This window comes from Camelus bactrianus, chromosome 16 (assembly GCF_048773025.1).
Source record: "Camelus bactrianus isolate YW-2024 breed Bactrian camel chromosome 16, ASM4877302v1, whole genome shotgun sequence".
Classification (NCBI taxonomy): domain Eukaryota; kingdom Metazoa; phylum Chordata; class Mammalia; order Artiodactyla; family Camelidae; genus Camelus; species Camelus bactrianus.
The window spans coordinates 5,819,271-5,839,135 of NC_133554.1; the positions used below are offsets into that span (position 1 = coordinate 5,819,271).

The following is a 19,865-nucleotide window of genomic DNA, read 5'->3' on the forward strand; positions in this document are numbered from 1 at the left end:
CAACTCTTACTCCATGTAACTTCTACCCTATTCCTGTTTTCCAGAGCAACTGTTTTCTAGAACAACTGTTTTCAGTTTTCTGGGAAAATTTTGAGCCAATATTTTCTATAGGATGGACATTCAAATATCTGAATGCAATATACTTCCCCTTACTCATCTATTTTCTGGTTTAAATAGCCCTGATTTCTCAACAGTTTACTTGTAGAATAAAATTTCCAAATCTATCAACATCCTGGTGCCACTCCCCTGAACCCTTAAAATGTAACCCCCGTCAGGGGAACATGAAGGGTATAATAGGATCACAATTTCTCCTGTATTCCTCCTTAATTATATAAATGGTGACTTTTGGAGGGTGGGGAGGGATAGACTGGGATTTCAAAATTGTAGAATAAACTACACTGTATAGCACAGGGAAATATACACAAAATGTTATGATAACTCACAGAGAAAAAAATGTGACAATGAGTGTGTATATGTCCATGAATAACTGAAAAATTGTGCTGAACACTGGAATTTGACACAACATTGTAAAATGATTATAAATCAATAAAAAGTGTTAAAAAAAATGGTGACTTTTGTTTAGCAGCGGCATTACATTATTGGATTGCATTAGAATATATATATTCAATCAAAACTAATTTTTAAAACTCATTGCTTCATCATGCAAGCAACACATAATCTTTGAAAATGAGAAAATACAAATATACAAAAGATAAATTTTAAAACTTCTCACAACCCCCCACCCAGTGATAATCACTGTAAACATATTCTTATAAAATCTCCCATACTGTTTGATCTGCTTATTCTATTGTCTCTTCTGTTGGCTGCATAATATCACAAGTATGGTACATATTTAACTGGTACCCTCTGGACGGATTCCATGCAGTTTTGGTTTGCTTTGCTATTGTAAACAATGCTTCGATAAACACTCTTATATATCCATCTTTGTATGTTTCTCTGATGGTTTCCTTTATTTCCAGCTTTATTGGATATAATTGACATGTAACATTGTGTGAGTTTAAGGTGTGCAACGTGTTGATTTGTTACACGTTTATATTGCAAAATGACGGCCACCACAGGGTTAGCTCACACCTTCATCCCGCCACATAATTATCATTTCTTTTTTGTGGGGGGGACATTTCAGATCTCCTCCTTAGCAACTTTCAAGTATGTAATACAGTATTATTAGCTATAATCACCATGCTGTACATTAGATCCCCTGAGCTTGTTAATCTTGTAACTGGAAGTTTGTACCCTTTAATCAATATCTCCCCATTCCCAACGCCCTCCAGCCCCTGGGAACCACCACTCTGATTCTCTGAGCTCAGGTTTTTTTAGATTCTACATGTGAGAGATCATACAGTCTGTCTTTCTCTGTCTGACTTACTGCACTTAGCATATCTGATGACTTCTGAATCATTCCCAGAAGCTGAATTGCTGGGTCAAAAGACATGTGTTTTCTTGTGAGGCTTTTAATTATCTATCACATTATTCTCTAGAACCAATTTACACTTCTATCGACGGATTATAAAAGGTTTAAGACTCCTGAAATTTTCACACGAGAGCCTGCCAAGCCAGATGTCTATAAGTAATCATTGATTCTAAGCTAAATCAAATACTGTATTTACACTTTTAAAATTTTATTTTGTTGACTCTAGTTTCTCTTTCCCACCTGTTGGGATGATTACATTAGAGACTCAGTCTTGACTCTTGAGCATCTGAGATCTGGAGTCTTGAGACTGAGTGAGTATGAGGTTGCTCGTGAATCCTGGCTTTATATCCTAAGAATCTGGCGGATGTCCCTGCTATGTTTTCATCTGAGTTACAGATACCATTGCTGGACAGAACAGAGCCAAGAGCTGGCCCCAAGGCAGTCTGCTGGTGTGTCTCCAGCCTGAGAGATAATCATTTCCAAACCTACCTAAGAGCTCTGGTGGCCGCATACATCTCACCCAGTCCTTCTCAAGGAACCACCCACAATCCAGCAAGTAATGAGGTGATGGTTGGCATGGCAGGACAGGGTTCCAACCTGTGGTCGGAGTCTGTTCTCGTCCAACCAAGGGTGTGTCAGTGGTTAAATTCATCAGTATCATTCTTGCGTCCACGTACCCACTACCAAGATGAAATAGATGTTAGTAGTTTGCCATATTTGTCTCAGATATCTTTTTTTTTTTGAGGATATGAGGCATCTCAAACACAGCTGAAGTTCCACTCCCATCCCCCTCCCACCACCAAAAGGAGTGTGTAATTCCTTTGCATTTTGTACTTTCAGTATACTTATATATATCCTTAGACAAAGCCCATTACGGAGTTTTTCCATTTGAAAATTTTGCGTGAGTAGCATTACATGTATGTACCTTCCTAGTACTCTTCAATATTGTTTTTTAAGTGTATCCATATTGATACATATAGATCTAATTCATTTTAACTACTTTATAATCTCCCATTTTTAAACAAAATTCTCTGCTGAAGGACAATTCGAATATTTCCACAAAAAGTGTTGCGTTGAATGTCCTTAAGCACATTTCCTTGTGCACATATTCCAGAGTTCCTCTAAGACAGATGCATGGTGAAAGTGCTGGGTCCTAGGGTGTGCGCATCTTCAAGTTTATGTTACCCAGTTGCTCTGCAAGACAGTCTATCAGTTAGTTCCAATGCATATTCCTGCCAGGACTATATAAGACCTCTTTTCCCACATCCTCACCAACATTTGGTATTGTCAGACTTACTAACAGGTGCCAAGCTTTGGGGTACGAAATAGTTTCTCAATATTTTCATGTGTAATGAGTATTAGTCACAGTGGGCCTCTTTTCATAGTTCGTTGGTTGTTTTGAGTTCCTTCCTCTATGAGTTGTGTGTCCATGACTGTGCTCTCCAGCTTCCAAGATGGCGCCAATAATCCGTGCCTCCTGTAATTCACACCCTTGTGCCATCCCCTCCCACACTGTGCCAGGGTTGGTTTGTGAGACTAATGGAATACGGCAGAAGAGGTGGTAGGTCAGTTCTGAGACTAGGTTACAAAAGACTCTGTAGCCTCCATCTTGGTTATTCTGTTTCTCTTGAATCACTCAATCTGGCAGAAGCCAACTGCCACACTGGCAGCAGCCCTATGAGACAGCTCCTGCGGCAAGGAACCGAGGCCCCCTGTCAACAGCCAGTAAGAAACTGGGGCCTCCCAAAACAGCTACATGGATGGATTTGGAAGTGGATACAGATGACTGCAGCCTCAGCGACATCCTGAGTGCTCAAACTGCCCAGCTAAGATACGCCTGAATTCATGACCCTCTGCAAGGTAATGTTTGTTGTTTTAAGCCACTAAGTTTGGGGGATATGTCTCCTCAGGCAAGGGAAACAAAAGCAAGAGGAAAAAAATGGGACTATATTAAACTATAAAGCTTCTGCACAGCGAAAGAAGCCATCAACAAAATGAGACAACAACCTAGCAAATGGGAGAAGATATTTGCAAATGATATATCCAATAAGGGGTTAATATCCAAAATACACAAAGAATTCATACAATTTAACAACAACAAAAAGACCCAATTTAAAAATTTTTAAGTGGCAGAGGTGATGAATAGACATTTTTTTCAAAGAAGACTTAATAGATGACCAACAGGCATATGAAAAGATGTTGAACACCATTAGTCATCAGGGCAATGCAAACCAAACCACAAGGAAAGACCACCTCACATCTAGGATGGCTATTATCAAACGGCAAGAAATAATGGGTGCTGGGGAGGCTGTGGAGAAAAGGGAACCCTCACGCACTGCTGGTGGGAATGTAAATTGGTGCAGCCACTATGGAAGACAGCATGGAGAGTCCTCAAAAAATTAAGACCAGAACTACTGTATGAACCATCTACCCCACTTCAGGGTATTTATCCAAAGAATACAAAATACTAATTTGAAAAGATGTATGTGCACCAATGTTCATCTCAACATTGTTTACAATAGCCAAGATAAGGAGACTATATATATATATATGGAACAACATATATAATGGAATACTACTTAACCATAAAAAAAGATAAAATCCTGCCATCTGTGACAACATAGATGGACCTTGAAGTGAACTAAGTCAGATGGAGAAAGACAAATATTACATGATTTCTCCTATATGTGGAATCTAAAAAAGAAAACAAACAAAAAACAAAATAAATCAACATACCAAACCAAGCAAAAACAAAAACATAGATACAGAGAGAACAGAGTAGTAGTTACCAGAGGGTGAGGGGCCGGGGGGGAGGGCAAAATAGGTAAAGGGGTCAACTGCAGGGTGATGAATGGAAACTAAATTTTTGGTGGTGAGCACACTGTAAGGTATATAGAGGTAGAAGTATAGTATCGTACAAATGAAACATACAATGTTGTAAGTCGGTGTTATCTCAATAAATAATTTTTTTTAAAAATTAGTTGTGCATTTTTCAGTTTGAAAATCTGTTCTTCTTTCTGACAAAGACCAGAGCAAAATGATTATTAAATAATAATGTTGACACAACAACCTTATCCCTTCTTGCTCCTTTGATTACTCCAACCATTGGGATAAGATATAGACACCAGTCATCTCTTTTGGTGGGTCAGCATCTGGACCATTTCTCTGTCTTGAGAATCCCACATCCCCATAAATTGTAGTACAAAGCAGAACTGATCATTGCTGACACCCACTTCCATGGCCTCTCTTGCAGCAAGGATGTGGGCACGTGACCTAGGATCTGCCAAGAGGACATATTCCTCTTGGATTCTGAATGCAAAGAATCACCAGCAATCATAGAGAGTGCTTTTCACACCTTGGTGTCTTCAAGAATCATCTTGAAGTCTTGCTGAGCTGCACGTGCCCCCACCCCCACCCCCAGAGAGTCTGGCTCAGTAGGGCCAGGGTGGAGCCTGAGAATTTGCATTTCTAACTCTCCCAGGACCACACCTGAGTTACAGCCTGTGGTTCCCAGGGGCGAGTTCAGGTCCCAGGGCAGCAGAGTTGACACTGTCCCTAGGATCAGCAGGGGAAGCTGGGCCAATTCTGCAGTGAGATCTGGAGCATTGTTTCTCACTAGATGGCAGCTGACATTGGTCCTCCAGCCCTCCTGGCAATTCTAGGAGCTATTCTGGTTCCTTTAAATAGATTGCCTTGCTGCATTTTTAAATCAGCCAATTTCTGGTGCTTGCAACTAAAAATGCTATTTGATCTATCAAGCATCTATTTTGTTGTCTTTTAAAACTTCCTTTGGGCCCTAAAGCACTCTCAGCTTTAGCCTTCCTGACGTTACTCTCCCACTGTTGTATTGCATCCCTGGGATTTATGCCACTTAATTCATCTTTTGGTACGTGTCTGCTAAAAATTATAATTTTTCTCATTTCCAGAATAATGTATGGTTATTATAAACATACTTGGAAAATACCAAGAAGCTCAAAGAAGCAAATTCGTAATTATCTTTAATCCCACCACCAGAGACAACCATTATGAGTATACTGTTACATTACTTTCAGATTTTTTCTGTATGCACACATCTTATATATTTGAGATCATACCATACACACTGCTTTGTAACTTTTTTTCATTCCAACAATATAAGTAAACCTTTCTCCTGTCAAAAAATATTGTGCAATATAATTTGCACAGCATTCCAGCATATGACGTCCTGTAATTTATTCCACTAACCCTTGCTATTTGACATGTAGGTTGATTCAAATTGTTCGCAATATAAATGACACTGCCAACTTCTGATTCAAAATAGCACATGGTGAGCAATTCCTACTACAGCCTCTCCAAATTCTCAAAATTTCATTCATCCAACAAATATTTCTTGAGCATGCACCATGTGTAACGCACCGTTCCAGTTGCTGAGGATAAAGAAATAAACAAAACAGACAAAAATCCCTACCTTCATTGTAGCTTTCATTCCAGTGGGATGAGTAGTAATAATACTACAGGTCAATACTATACCCACCAACATACAACAGACTAATAATATACCAACGATAAGATGATGATGGCAGCTACCACTTATTAAATGTTTGCCATCTGTCGAACATTATGTGAAGACTTTTCAGTGTAATTAATCCGCAGACACTGTTATCAACTCCAATTTTCAGGGAAGGCCACTGGCACTTTCACTTCCCCTGCCCTACCATTAATGCAGGAAGATGTGGTGTTGAATCCGTTAAATCTGACCCCTCCCCACAACCTACGATGCGAGCAAGAGGAAGACGCCACCTCCTAGAGCTGTGCAATCCCAAGCGAGAGCCTGTTTCAATCAAGGAAGTGTACTAATCTGCTTCACTTCAGCTGTAGGCTGGAAAGGAACCAGGACCACTGCCCCCATGAGACCACAGGTGATCTGCCTTCTACCCACTGACTAGCATCGGATCACATGTTGTTCAAGAGCAAACTGAGAAGAGGGGAGAGCACAGCTCAGTGGTAGAGTGCATGCCTCACATGCACGTGGTCCTGGCTTCAATCCCTAGTACCTCCATCATAAATAAATAAACCCAATTACCTTCGCCTCAAAAAAGAGCAAATTAAGAGAACAAAACTGGCATAGTATCCATGAAAAAATGCAGAAGGGGGAAAAAAAGGTAGATGCCTAATTAGAAGACCCACAGGAAGAGCAAGCCACTGACAACCACTCATTGCCAAAGGATGGTGCTGGGAAATCCTTTCACATCCACCAGAAGACACAGGCTTTCTGAAATATAGGATCGCAGGAGAAACAGACTCAGGTGAAGAAGGCAACAGACAGAGACAAATAAAAGTAGCATTAAAAGAGTGGTGAAGGAGGAATACAAGGAAATTAAACACAAGAGCAGATTAAAATTCACATCACAACTCCCTTCACCAACAATAGAGCTGATGCCACCAAAAAAATTTTGAATCTTTACACCGTATAGCACAGGGAAATATATTCAACATCTTGTAGCAGCTCATGGTTAAAAAGAACATGAAAATTAATATATGTATATTCATATCTGACTGAAGAATTGTGCAGTACCCCAGAAATTGACACAACATTGTAAACTGACTATACCTCAATAAAAAAAATTTTGAATCAGAGACCTGAAGCAACTAGAATTCTTGCACACTCTTGGTAAGAAACAATTTGACAACCTGCAGTAGAACAGAAGATGCACATAACCTACAACCTGGCAATTCCACTCCCAGATACACTAGGTTAATGGTTCCGAATCTGCTTCCTAAAACCCAGATGTGCAATTAAATCAGAATGTCTTGAGGGTGTGAGCCACACATCAAAAGTTTTTCTTCACTCCCACATGATTCCAATGTGCAGTTAAGTTTGGGAATGACTGCTCGAGAGAAATCCTGGTGTGTGCGCACCAGATGACATCTACTGGAATGTTCACCGCAGCACTGTTTGGAATTGTGAGAATCCAGAAATTTCCCAATGTCCATGAGCTGAACTGACACAATGTGGTGCATTCACACGCTGACACACTACAGCACAGTATTCGTGGCAGTCATACCCATCAGCACGGAGAAATCTCACAAAAGTCATGTTGGGAAGAGAGGGGAAGCAGTTCACCGAAGAGCATACACTACGTGATTGCATTTCCACAAGAAAAATGCATGAACTGGACAACGTATTGTATAAAGATACACACGTTTGTTGTAAGACTACAAAGAAATGCAAGGGAGCGATAACCACAAACCTCAGGGAGGAGGAAGGAGCATTGAAGACACTGATATTGTTTGATTTCTTAAACTGTTAGTGGTAGCTTATACCTTACATGTGTTGTGAATATTATTTTGTCTGCTTTATTTATTTAGTTAAATATTTTTAAAAGAATTTTAAAATTTAAAAAAAGGAGAATATTCACAGGTAGGGACCAACTTGAAAAAAGTTTTCAAAATTCAGAGAAAAGAGCAAAGAGACCAGAAAATGATGAAAGGAAAGTGTAGCTAAGGAGGACACTGAATGGCCATAAGTATACCTTTTTTTTAATTATAATGCAAAGAAAGTAGACAACTTTTTTTAAACCCTACTGCTTAAAAATGAATTTATGTAAACTTAGATTAGGATAAGAACTTCCAGAGCCAGAAACCATGAAGAAAAAGATTTCTAAATCTGAAATATAAACAAATGTAAAACAACATTAAGATTATTGGGTAAATGTGTTGGATTAAGCTGGTTGTATCCAACCGTTTGCTCATGGCCTTAAATGTTTCCTCAACTAAATTCTTGGAAGTAGATAATGAAAAAATTACAGGGGGTAGGGTTATAGCTCAAGTGGTGGAACGCATGCTTAGCAAACACAGGGTCCTGGGTTCAATTCCCAGTACCTCCTCCAAAAATAAGTAAGTAAACCTAATTACCCCCAAAAATTAAAATAAATAAAAATTTAAAATATGAAAACAAATACATGTATGTATATGTACGACTGAAACACTGTGCTGTACATCAGAATTTGACACAACATTGCAAACTGACTATACTTCAACTAAAAAAATTCTTGGAAGTAGAATTACTGACATATAGTAAATGTTCAAAAAACAGTTGTTAAAGGCATGAATGAACAGAGAAGACTTGGTAAAAGTAACATTCATTCAGGAGAAAATTCTGTAAAACCATAATGTCAGAGTTTACTTTTGAATAGGGGACTAAAAAACGACTTTTATCTGCTTTTTCACTTGTCTGGTTTTTTTTTCTTCTCTACAATTAACACATGTTATATAATAAGAACAAAGTATAATTTTATTAGTAGGTATATTCAGGGTAATCGCAGCAAAGACCCTTCCTTCCCTGGAAAAGCTCATGCGTGGTGAAAAGAACTTGCCTCATTCTAAAAGACAGTTAAAAGAGCTTGATTCCCAGCCAAATCTTCACTCAATGAACCTCATCTTGGTAGCCAGCCTCCCTCCACCCCCAGCATCCCTGCCTCCTGGAATTCTTATTCAGCTCCCCTCCCACACTGTATGAGGGTTGGTCTACAAGACCAACAGGATATGACAGAAGAGATGGTATATCACTTCTGAGATTAGGCTATAAAAGACACTTCCATCTTGGTCACTCTCTCTCTTTCGGATCAGTTGCTCTGAGGGAAGGCGGAAGCCAGCTGCCGTGTCGTGAGCAGCTCTGTGGAGAGGCCCCTGTGGCAAGGAGCTGAAGTCTCCTGCCAACAGGCATGTGGGTGCCTACAGGCACGTGGGTGCACCATCTTGGAAGTGGCTCCCCCAGCCCCAGTCAAGCCTTCAGGTGATGCAGCTCCAGCAGAGATCCTGGCTGAAACCACACAAGAGATCTCGAGCCAGAACCACCCAGGCCAGCCACACCTGGATTCCAGATCCTCAGAAACTATGTAAGATAATAACGGTTGTTTTATGCTGCTAAATTTGGGGGTAAACTGATCTGCAGCAATAGGTAACTAATATACCCTTTTAAACTGAGTTACTAGATTTTAGCACCAAAGAGAAGTAATGGGGGGGAGGGAGGCAGACACAGAGGACGAGGACCTTGGACAGAGACACACTGCTGGGACCACGGTCTACACCAAGCATCACAGCCAAATCCTACCTGGGACCCCACATAGTGCACAGCTGCCAAAGGACACTGAGGACCTGGTCACACAGAGAAACACAACCTGGCAGAGAAAGGAGAGGTCTGCGTTCTCCACTTTCCACAAGGAGACCCTTGGAGCCGGCACGAGGGGCTGCAAGGAGGAAGGGGAAGCAGCGCTAATAAACAGAGCCAAAGCCATCTCCTGCTTCCCAAGCCCAGGGAAGGGGCTCTCAACTGAAAATGTGGTAGCAAGTAACAACTGAATGCGGTGGAACGTTTCCTCGAAATGAAACTATTTTAAACTGGAAGTGGCTGGGCAGAGCTGATACTTACAAGACAGGGCTAACTTCAATTTTTCCACTGTTAAGCGTGAATAGGGTTTTTGTTAGAAAAAAAGGAAGCTAGTTATAAAAACAAAGTGAACCTCGCTGGTGCAAGGCTAAGTGGGGACAGTTCAATCAGAGCAGTTAAAGAAACGAATGAGAACTGAGATGTGTGTTTTACTTCTTCTTGAATGTTAAGCTGGTCAAGTCCCTCAAGCAGACACACGGCACACTTTCCAGGCCTACCACAACCATCAGTGCAGACAAAATTTTAATTATTCAGAATCTCCTGCCCTTGTAAATACTATTCCTTCTTAGACACCAGACCAGCTGCCCAAAGGAACTTTCTATGATCTTGGAAATGTCCTCTATCCACACTGTCCAATATGATAGCCACTAACCACACACAGCAACTGAGCACTTGAAGGGTGGCCAGTGCAACCGAGGGATGGACTTTCACATTTTATTTAATGCTAATTACCATAAATGTAAACAGCCATGTGTGGTTAGTGCTACTGTTGACAGTGCAGTTCAAGATGACGTGATACATAATTCTTGCTACTGAACTTTTGGAAATCTGGTTTCCTAAATTTGGGGGAGGGCAGCTTTGCTTGCACATTTGCTATGACAAACTCCAAAATGACAAGGTCGCTTTGGTTCAAGGTTTCTGGTACTTTCACACTCCCACCAATTCTTCCCGATGAATCCTGGAACCCAATTGTAAACAGCATCTACAATAATGTTTACATCAGGAAATTCTGAGCATTGACTGGGTATCTGATAATATTCAAGAATTACTAAAATTTCATGAAATGTTTACAGGTAACAGGATACGACATCTGCAATTTGCTTTAGGTAATGGAGCGCGAAGTCGGGTGGAGGAAACAAGATTGGTTGCTCATTGTGGAGGCTGTGTGATTGGGTTCATGGGCATCCCTTACATTAGTCTACTTCACAATTTTTTTTAATTTTAAAATATGTCAGAGTTTTTAACAAAGTGGGAAAGTGCTCATATTATCATATCAAGTGGAAGGGAAAAAGCAAGCTACAAAATGACAGACAGACAATAAACTGGGGAATTTCTATAAACGGAAGGAAATATGTAGCAGAGGGTAGTGGGTAGGACCCAGATGGCTGAGTTCAAATTCTATCACACCGACTTGGCTTAGGTAATGTTCTTAGTTTTGCTAAAGCTCAGTTTCCTCATCAACCAAATGAGGCTCACACTAGAATGAACCTCTTAAAATTGCTGTGGAGACTAAATGAACTGATTTAGCAAATACTTAGCCAGCATCTGTCTTGAAGGCCCATCACTTACATCTGGAAATAGATTTATAAGTGGTTGCCATTGTACCACCATATTATCCAATTTTCCATAAAAGGGATGTCTTCCTTTTATATTCCAGGGAGAAAATTATTTTTTTTTTATAAAATGAAAGAACAATTTCTTCCATTACTGCTTCTATATTCTGAGAAACTGTTAGCAAAGTCAGTTAATAATTTATCAGATGTTCTAAACTTCAACAAAAGGAGAATTCCAGTTAGTGCCTGGATAAGTGGAATTCCCCCACAAAAACCCTGTTTTGTTGCCTTTGTGACATGTATTGGGAAAACATCATCTGGAAGCTTTCTCTGGCCTGGGGGTGGAGTAGGCACTTGCTTCTAGGGTTCTCCTCATTCCTGACCCAAAAGCTCTCCACACCAACGGACAGACCTTGGCAGAAGATGCTACATACTTTTCCCTTCCTATTTGTACTTGGTAGTGGGGAAGGGTATAGCTCAAGTGGTAGAGTGCATGCCTAGCATGCATGAGGTCCTGGATTCAATTCCCAGTACCTCCATTAAAAATAAATAAACCTAATTACCTACCCCCCCTAAAAAAAAGATTTGCATTTTTTAAAGCAGTCTATATCCTTCTATTGTCACTTTCTAGTTACAAATCCCCTGCAAGTGACAGTCACGTTTATGAAATTGTATTTTTCTTCTCTCGGTAACATGAAAATCTTGCCTATCCATTCCCTGTAAACTTTGCCTTGGGAAACAGACATGCAAGGCCATAAATAAAGTTCCGGGCCAAGTGTATTTCTGCTCAAGAATAACAGCACTGTCTCAATTTCCCTGCTTCTGTCTGTATCACAAAGGCCGTTTTCCACTTTCTCCTGTCAGTGTGGTAGCACGTCAGTAGAAACGACACTAACCCAGAGGGAGGGTGAGAAAAATATGGGCTCACGTAACTGAAAAGTCCAAGGGGGTAGGGTTAGCCTCAAACATGGTGAAATCCACGTGCTGTCACATTTTCAGTCATTTCTCTCTTTCCATCGTTAGGCTCAGCTCTCTGCTATGTGGACTTCATTCCCAGTCTCATTAAGGCAATGGCATTCAGTAACTTCAAGCTTATCTCTACCATCTCAACTACTCTAATTGAGAAAGAAGGCTTACCTCATCCCCAGTCATCTGAGCAAAGTTCTAGAGAGCAAAGTCCTGGAGAGCTCTCATTGTTCCACATCCGGCCACATGGCTACCTCTGAAACAGTCTTTGAGATTTTGATGGACTCTTTCTGAAGCCAAAGGATAGGATCAACCATCTTTAGCCACACAGACTGAGAAGATGATGGATGGTTTCCCTTCAAAGATAAAAGAGGCTGTTAAAAGAAGAAGGCAAACGGATGCTGAGCAGACAAAAACAACAGCTGTCCACTCTGCATCGCACAGCAATCTTTTTAAATGCCCTTTGACGCCACTGGGAAATCTCCTGCCAAACATTCTCCCCTGTCTTTGTGGCGTTCTCAGTTCTTTGCCAGTAGTCTCCTATTCCAGGATCTTGGGCTCTTGCCCAGGAAATGAAATCCTCATCAACACCATCAACATCACCAGCTGTTCACTCCTAGTATACTTTCCTTTCTCCTCCAGATTCACAGGCATCAGCTGGATGAAAAGATGGAATACCACCTGTACCCCCAAGTCCTTCCAAGTCCCTCTCAGAACTTTAAGACTTCCAGAGACATACTTCAGATTTCTTTTGGCTGCAGCATTTACCTGCACATGCATCAGGAGGAGGCAATGGCTGGAGACTCTGAGCAAATATGCCATCACATCTTGTATCTGTGCTCCAGATCAAAGCCTGTATCTTGTTTCTCCAAGCAACCCACATCTGGTCTCAGAAGGGAGTCACCTCATTCTGGGAATGCACAAGTTTGTTTTTGGTTTTTTTTCCCACCCAGCTGTGACTGCTTCTTTAATACGTACACTATGGTACCCGGCACAGTGCTGAGGGCACAGGAGATGTTCAATGATGCATGTCCTATTTACCCTTCCAAGGGTCCTTAGGAAAAACAAAACTAAAACAAACAACTAAACTGAAGATGGGATTAGGAAGGGAATGCTGGGAACTTTATCTGTGATACATTTTTCAAGCTAGACGATGGGTATGTGAGTGCTCACTGGATTATTGGCTAGTCTTCTGAAATACTTCATAGATTTAGAAAATATGCAGGTTCCAGCTCAAATTGACAGACCAAGAAGCTAATCTAATCATGTCACTCCCCAGCTGGGCTCCCCACAGCCCACAGGATGACATCCAATGTCTTTGCCTGGAACACAAGGTCCAAGATGTGGCCCAGTCTTCCTTCTTCCCACCTGTGATGGACTGAATGTTTGTCCTCACCCCCTCCTATTCATATGTTGAAGCTCTAACTCCCAATAAGACGGCATTTGGAGGTAGGGGGAACTTTGGCAAGTGATTAAGGTAGATGAGGTCACGAGGGTAGAGACCCTATGATGAAATTAGTGTCCCTACGAGAAGAGGAGTGCTCAGAGCTGCCTGTTTTCATCACGTGAAGACACAACAAAAAGGTGGCCATCTGCAAGCTAGGAAGAGAGCTCTCACCAGGAACTGAATTTACAGGCCCCTTGATCTTAGAATTCCTAGCCTCCAGAACTGTGAGAAATAAGCATCTGCTGTTCGAGCCACACACTCTAAGGTACTTTATTATAGCAGCCCAACCTGACCAAGACACCACCCTCCCGTTCACAGCCATCACTCCAGGCATCTTGAACTGCCACGTCCTCTCGACTAGGTGCCCTGGAGCCTGTCTCCTCTCCTTTTTGCCACACGGCTAACTCCTAGGTCCTCCTCATGTTCGGCAGAGTAGGCTAACAAAGATCCCAGAATGCAGCAGCTTAGAGAATGTAAGTTTCTTTTCTCTGAGATGAGCAGTCCAGGTGAGTGGGAAGCTCTGCTCCTTGTGGTCCTTCAGAAACCCAGCTTCCTGCCAGTCACTGCTCTGCCAGCCTCCAGGCCCTCATGGTCATCTAGCTGCATGATGGAAGCGACGCACCCCCAACTATATGCACATTCCATCTGCAGCGACAGGGAAGAGAGGATGGAGACAGCATGCTGGGATGCTCTGAAGTCCAGATCTAGAAGCGGTCCACATCATTTCTACTCATTTCATTGGTGATAACTTAGTCACATGATCACAACTAACTGCTGGGATGCTGGGAAATGCAGTCCTTATTTAAGCAGCCATGACTAGTTACAGTCGTCTAAAAAGGGAAGATCAAATTTTAACAAACAATTGAAGTTCAGAAGACCTTGATTCCTCTGGATAGCCTTTTCTACCCCCTGACCACTCTGTCTAGGTTAGACATCCCTCTTGCAAACACCTAGTACGCTACACAGCAGCTACGTCAGTAGTTCCTTATCTCTCAGCTTCCCCAAACCCCGGCCCCCAACTCGACCATAAGCGTGTTAAGTGTGGCGCTGTACCTTCAATGCCTGGCACTGGCTAAATACTGAGTAGATTTTCAGTAAAACTGTGGAGGATTGGCTACTTCATTTGCAAGGCCCAGCACAAAATGAAAATGTGGAATCCCTTGTTCCAAAAGGATTCAGAACTTGAAGAAAAAAGCAGCAGGCTAAACATGGGGCCCTCCTGAATGCAGGTCCCTGTAGCCAGCCTTGGAAGTATGAATAACTAAATGAATTGAATTGAATAGCCTGAACCATCCTCCATACGAAAAGTCCCGTATGTGCTGTGTGCTTGTAAGCAATGAGGAGATGTATCAAACCACTGTTGTGAGTATTTGGGAAGTAAATCTTTCTGTCCGTCTAGACTGAATAGAGGTCATCTCGACGGGGAGGGCATATTCCTTGTTATTTAGAAGGTAGGAACACACCAGCTGGCGGGCGGCCAGCCCCCGCACAATCCAGATGCAGAGCCTCTCCCCTTCTGCTTGTCTCCTTTCAGCAAGTCATCGCAGCAGCCGTAGTCATCATGGTGATATTCCAAGACTCCTGTGGTTGGGAAGACCTTAGAAGTCATTGCCAAGCAGTTCTCCAGCATCTGCTCAAACACCTCCAGCGACAGGGAACTTCCTACCTCCCCAGGCAGCTCCTTCTGTTTTTGACAGCTCTGCGGATGGAGCTTTTCCTAAAGTGGAGCCAAAACCTCCCTCCTCGTGACTTTCACTCACTGGCTCAGAGCCACCCAGAGGAAGTGTAATACCGCTCCCGTGCCCTTCAGGTGTTTAAAGGGCTCTGATGATCACCTGAAAGCAGAAGTCACCCACAAGGAGCATGGATACGGAATATGGGCCACAGATGGATTGTGTCTGGCCCAGGCAAGGTGAAATGTGGTTTTTTTGGTTGATTGCCAACACTGAAAAATCAGGAGAGTTCATAGGAAATGTAAAATTCAAGCCTCTAAAATTTGAAAGCTCTGGCAGTACTGAGCTCATGATCCCTCAATCCTACTTGCCACTAAAGATACTGAAAAATAGCTATTAGTCTTATAACAACTTACAGTTAAAAAGAATATGAAAACGAATATATGTATGTTTCTACACAACTGAAGTATTGTGCTGTACACCAGAAATTGACACAACATTGTAAACTGACTATACTTCAAAAAAATATATATTAAAAAAACCCAAAACAAAGTATATGACCCAGTGAACAAACCCACGAACATTTTAACATGTAGTTAGCAGTTGGATAATCTCTAAAAAAGAAAAAAAAGAAAAGAAAAGATATTGGTTGGATAACTGCTACTCCACCACAGCCTGTTGCATTGGCTACTTGATATCCATGAATAGAAAACTTATTTTCAGAATCCTTGTTTTGGAGCAGAGGGTATAACTCAGTGGTAGAGCACATGATTAGCATGCATGAGGTCATGGGTTCAATCCTCAGTTCCTCTGTTAAATATAAAAAAATAAATAAACCTAATTACCCGCCTCCCCGCAAAACCCAGAATCCTTATACTGACGAGTATGTTACTATGCCCAGTCTCCCTACCATAGGAGAAGCCATCAGCTGTAAACCCAAGTTTTTTAATTGGTTTCAGGTAAAGTTATTTAAAGAGGGATAACTCCCATTTTCCTTTGTTTCTTCCTGCTCAGAATGCAGAAGAGTTGGCTGGTGTTCCAGCAACCACCTTGTGACCATTAGGTAACCTTGAGGCTGGAAGCCACACACAGGAATGTTGAAACAAACAGAGAGCAGGATCCTGGTTCAATAATGATTCTGGAACTGCCATATCAGCTGTACCTACCTCCGAACTTCTTTGACCTAAAATGAGTAAGTTAAAAAAGCAAACATATACTGCTGAAGCCACTCTTATTTTTAAGTAGTTGTTATTAGCAACTAAAGGCAGTTCCTACCTGGTATATGATTTGTCATTGCCATTTTTGTAGTTAGGTCTTTATTGTGAAAAACTCAATATATACTAATGTAGACAGACTAATATCCACTTGCAAAAGAATAAATTGGGACCCCCTACCTCACACAATATCAAAATCGATCATACACCTAAACTTAAAGCTAAAACTCTGAAACTCTTAGGAGAAAACATAAAAGTAAATCAAAGCTTCATGCAGTTGGTTCAGGCAATGATGTCTTAGATATTACACAAAAAGCATAAGCAATAGAAGAAACTGGACTTCATCAAAGTTTAAAACTTTTATGCTTCAAACAGCACCCTCAAGAAAGTGAAAAGACAACCCATAGAATGCTGGGAAATATTTGCAAATCCTTTTCTTGATAAGGTACTTGCACCTAGAATATATAAAGTATTATAACAACTTGATTAAAAATATTTTTAAAAACGCAATTTAAAAATGTACAAAGGATTTGAATAGACATTTCCCCAAAGAAGATAAACAAGTGGCCAATAAGCACATGAAAAGATGCTCAACATCATTAGCCATCAGAGAAATGCAAATCAAAACCACAATGAGATACCACTTCACACCCACTAGGATGGCTAGAATCAAAAATAACAAGTGTTGGCAAGGATGTGGAGAAATTGGAACCCTTATGCATTGCTGGTGGGAATGTAAAATGGTGCAGCTGCTGTGGAAAACAGTTTGGCAGTTCCTCAGAAAGTTAAACATAGAATTACCATATGATCAGGCAATTTCACTCCTAGATATATGTTCAAAGGAATTGAAAGCAGGGACTTAGATATTTTTATACCAATACTCATAGCAGCATTATTCACAACAGCCAAATGGTGAAAATAACTCAACTGCCTATCAACAGATGAATGGATAAACAAAAGGTGATACATACGTACAATGGAATATTAGTCAACAAGAAAAAATGAAGCACTGATACATGCTACAAACGGATGAACCTAGAAAACATTAGGTAAAAGAAGCCAATCACGAAAGACCACGTACTGTATGATTCTGTTTATATGAAATGTCCAGAACATGCAAATCTATGGAGACAGAAAGTGGAGATTACTGGTTGCCAGAGGCTGGGAAGAGGAGGAAAGGGGAGTGGCTGTTAATGGTACAGGATTTCTCTGAAGGTTGATAAAAAATGTTCTAAAAGTAGATGTAGTAATAATTACTCAACTCAGTAAATACACTAAAAATCACTGGATTGTACACTTTAAATGGGTGAAACTTATGGTATGTAAATTACATCTCAAGAAATCTGTTTTTTAAAATAGACTAGTAAAAAGAACGCTCCTTTACCTACTCCAGGTTTAAGTTATTGAGGCCAATTTCTTTTCATCTCTACCCCAACATACTCTTCCCCCTCCCATGTCATTTTGAAGCACGTCCCCAAACACCTTCTTATACATAATTTAAAACCAGGAAAGCCCTACAGTATGGCTAGCTAGATGTCCTGGCTGTGTGACATCTGAGCTTGGTTTTCCAGCCTTCTTAGACCCGTTGCAAATGGCCTAATACCCTATAGTAAACCCCTTTCTGCTTACACTTTCCTGCAACTAAGCACCTCAATCATTGTCTCCAATTGACATTGTATCTAATTGACAACTGACATTGACCTTGAGTGCACACTGTGGTATCTAAAAAACAGTGTTGGAGAATCTTCCATCCTTAATCAAAACCTCCTGGAAGTCCAGAGCCTGCTGGAGACCATGTGTAAAAGTAAGTCTGTTTGTAGATGAGGACGGACTGGAGGACGGACTGGAGGAAGGGGGCATTCCTTCCCAGGGGTAACCCCAGTGATAAAGAGCTGATGCCTGTTGATAAGGTTGTACGTGGTCCTCTGCTCTCTTGGACTGATTCTGATCGCCTAAAGAGGAACCTGCCTCCTTCCCGGGATCCTCTGCCCTCAGGAGCTGGCTGATTCACCGTCTTCTCTTGTCATATCCTCCACGACTTGAACTCACCTCTGGCACCCTGTGTAACAGCGAAGAAGGACTGACCCCGTATTGGTTTGCTTCTTTTACTTTAACCTTTGTATTCTGTTGCTTGTTTTTTTTTTGTTTTTTTTTTTTAAGTTTTTTTTTTTAATTCTGGGGGGAGAGGCAATTACATTTATTTTTATTTATTTATATTTCTAATGGAGGTACTGGGGATTGAACCCAGGACCTTGTGCATGCCAACCACACGCTCTACCTGTGAGCTATACCCAGCCCACCTCTATTGCTTGTTAATCACTAAAGGTATGTTGCCTATAAGCTTAAATTACACATAATGGCTCATCTCTGGGAACCCTGCCTCCCAGGTAGTGAGCATTAAGCTAAAATACCTTTGCATAGCTCACAGGAAACATCCTGACCAGGCCCACCTGTGAATGACTGTAGGCAGGAAGGAATTAACACATCCCCTCCGGGAGGCTGACTGGAACCAGAAATGTTCGACTTTACTCCCACCGCTTTCAGTATAAAAGAAGCATGAATTCTAACTCAGGAAAGGTGGTTCTTTGGGACACTAGTTCACTATCTTCTCAGTCTGCTGGCTTTCCAAATAGTCACTATTCCTTGCCCCCACAGCTTGTCCCTCGATTTACTGGCTTGTCATGCAGCAAGCAGTATGAGCTTGGACGTGGTAACACCTGTACCTTGAGTAAGAAAAGTGGGGTCTGGTTAACATCTCTACCCAACCACTTTTAATATAAATAGGATCTTGTATTTAAGAAGTCGTGGGCTTGGGCACCAAGGGGCTTTTATGCAATTCCCAGCTCAGACTCTTGTTAACTACATGACCTTCAGCAACATACTGGATCTTTCTGGATCTCTATTGCTTCGTCTGTGAAATGAGAATAATAACCCATCATTTATGTGAGTTGAAAGGAAGGCATGAAGACAGATTTATAAGGCACCTCGCTCCACGTATGACATCGAATAGCCACTCAGCCACTCTGGTTCCCATCCTGCTTGCCACACTTTATTAATGAATATGAAATTGTGTTAGATCTTGAATTGGCATCTTTTCAACCATAAAAGATTCAGCTCTTTTTGCAGTTTTGATTTTGAGAAGTGGACTCATTTTCCTTTCTGCATGTATTACTCTTATATAATAGTAATAACAGTAACGAATATTTATTGAGTGCTTGCTCTGCAGCAGACACTGAACTAAGGCTTTTTAAGTATCTTATTTCATCTTCTCAGTCTCACTATGAGTTAAGTATTATCTTAGGAGAAAACTCAGGTTGAGGTCAATTTATTCCCCAAAGGTCCCACAACATGCAAACGGCTGGGCTGGGCTGGGCTGGGCTGCTCAGCCCACCAGCCTGGTTCCAGAGGCTTCTCCATGCTGCTTCCCTGTC

At 41.3% G+C, this 19,865-nt stretch overlaps 1 long non-coding RNA gene across 1 annotated transcript in view; it reads right to left on the bottom strand.

The window, feature by feature from the left end:
- Nucleotides 1–19,865, bottom strand: part of LOC123619926 (uncharacterized) — a 58,437-nt gene that overhangs the window by 11,355 nt on the left and 27,217 nt on the right. Inside the window, exon 3 of the long non-coding RNA XR_012499362.1 lies at nt 12,272–12,456. This is a non-coding gene — a long non-coding RNA (uncharacterized LOC123619926). The remainder of the gene's footprint in view (nt 1–12,271; nt 12,457–19,865) is intronic.